Source organism: Gracilinanus agilis, chromosome 5, assembly GCF_016433145.1.
Source record: "Gracilinanus agilis isolate LMUSP501 chromosome 5, AgileGrace, whole genome shotgun sequence".
Lineage (NCBI taxonomy): Eukaryota > Metazoa > Chordata > Mammalia > Didelphimorphia > Didelphidae > Gracilinanus > Gracilinanus agilis.
This window is the reverse complement of record NC_058134.1, coordinates 99,078,437-99,080,823: the sequence shown is the minus strand read 5'-3', so window position 1 is coordinate 99,080,823 and position 2,387 is coordinate 99,078,437.

The following is a 2,387-nucleotide window of genomic DNA, read 5'->3' as shown; positions in this document are numbered from 1 at the left end:
TTCATGTTAAATTCAGCATTTAAAGAACACGCATTTATACTGAATATTAAAAAGTTTTAAGAAACAGATAACTGTTTTCTCCACTACTGGATTTTATGTTCTTGACTATAAGTGATATCTCTTGTCCTCCACAAAGTAAAAAAGGGAAGTAGATTTCCATATGAAAAGAGCAATTAATGCTCTTCCATTTGCCTAGTTTGGAAGTTGCCAGAAGATTCTGATCCCTAGCTAAGTAGGTGACTTTGTTTGCTACTAGAAAATAAACTAATAAGATAAAGTACTTTAATGTCAAGCAACCCAAAGGTTCAGAGAAGTGAATAAGGCTGTTTTTAACTCCAAGGTGAAATTCAAAATGACTTAATGATTTTCAGAAATAAAAGAATGAATGAAGACACTAATACATTGTTGGTGGATTTGCAAACTAATCCAACCTTTTGGAGAGCTATTTGGAATTAGACCCAGAGAGTTATAAAACTAAAATTGGTGGGTCTATTTCCCAAGGAGATCAGGGAAAAAGGAAAAGAACCTCTATGTTCCAAAATATTTATAACAGCTCTCTTTGTGGTGGCAAAGAACAGGAAACTGAGGGGATGCTCATCAATTGGTGAATGGTTAAACAAATTGTGCTATATGATTGTGATGGTATACTACTACACCAGAAAAAACAATGAGCAAGCAAATTTTAATAAAACTTGGAAAGATCTACATGAGATAATAAATGAAAGGAGTAGATTATATATCTCTATAGATTTAATTCTTGAAAAATAAATTGTGAACGCTACCTCCAGAAAGTGAACTGAAAGGTGGAAACATGAAAGACATGGTTCATATGAACATGTTTGTCTCCTGGATGATGCCTTTTGTGATTTGGGGAGGGTGGGGATAAATTCTTGTAAATAAATTCAATTTAAAGAAAGAATGAATGAATGGGGAAAGTATTGGATCATACTCAATATTTCATTAAGAAGTTGTAAAAACATAATCTTTTAAAACACAGGATTAAATTATTTTGTTCATGGGAAGCTGTTTTATGAAAAGAGTTTTGTTTTTAATTTAATGAAAAATAGTACAATAAGTTTATACATCTTTGGGGGTGATTTCAACAGAGAACCTGTGTTAGGGCCTGGGTTTACTCAGATCAGTGATGTTTTCCCTTAATGCATCTTCCTTATCACTTAAGACCATAAAAGTCCCATCTAGGAGGAGGTGGAGCCCTAGGGACATGTTGGATGTCTGAAGACACCCTGCCCTGCTGATTGGATATTTTCTAAATAGGGGTTGTGATGGCACCTCTATAGAAGCTCAAGGCTACACTATCCTTGTTGCATATTCTTAGTGTGTTAGGACAAAGTTGATCTTTTGTTATCTTTCTATGACTTACAAGTGTTTAATTTCAGCTCAAGATTCATTTCATTCCCAGCCGTGTGACCCTGGGCAAGTCACTTGACCCCCATTGCCTAGCCCTTACTACTCTTCTGCCTTGGAGCCAATACACAGTTTTGACTCCAAGAGGTAAGGTAAGGGTTTAAAAAAAAAAAAAAAAAGATTCATTTCAAACTTGAGTGAATGACATTAGGTCTACCCCAAAGAGTAAGATCATTGGGAACCCGAGATAAAGAACACATCTTGTAGTCCAGACCATTAATAATAATAATGATAGTAGTGAGAATAAAGTAGCAATTTAATGTTTGCAAAGTAGTTTATAAATATTAACTTATTTGGTCTGCCTGACAACCGTATCAGGTGGGAACCATTATTATCCGTATTTTGCAGATAAGAAAACTGTAGCAAACAAGAGTTAAGTGACTTGCCCAGGGTCACACAGCTAGGAAGCATTTGGGGTCACATTTGAACTCATTGGCCCAGCACTCTTTCCACTATGCCAAAAGGTGCCACAAAACCAAAACTCACCATCTGTGGAGAATTGACTGAAATTGCAAATAGGTTAATTTCCTTTTAAAGGTTGAATCAGCAACCCCCAAAGTGATGAATAGTCTGTGCTACAGGAAGAACCGGCTAATAGAAATATGACTAGCTGTTTCACCATGTGAAACCCCAGCCCTGGGCGACTATTTGGGGTAGGAAACGAGACTCTGAGGACAATTGTTTCTCTCTTTTAGTCTGAGTCTAAGTAGCTGTAGGCAAGGCCTGGAGGAGTTCAGAGGCTTAATCCAGAGAGAGCCCCCCTGTTGTCCTAGCTGTGGGTCTGAGAGCTTGCTCTTTGCCCTTTTAAGGAGTAGGGAAAGACACCTTTCATTTAGCGCACACACACACACACACACACACACACACACACACACACACACACACACACACACACACGTCACCTTTCCTGTCTCCACGTGGTGCTAGCTCGCCAAAGAACAACAATGATGGCCATGGAGGAC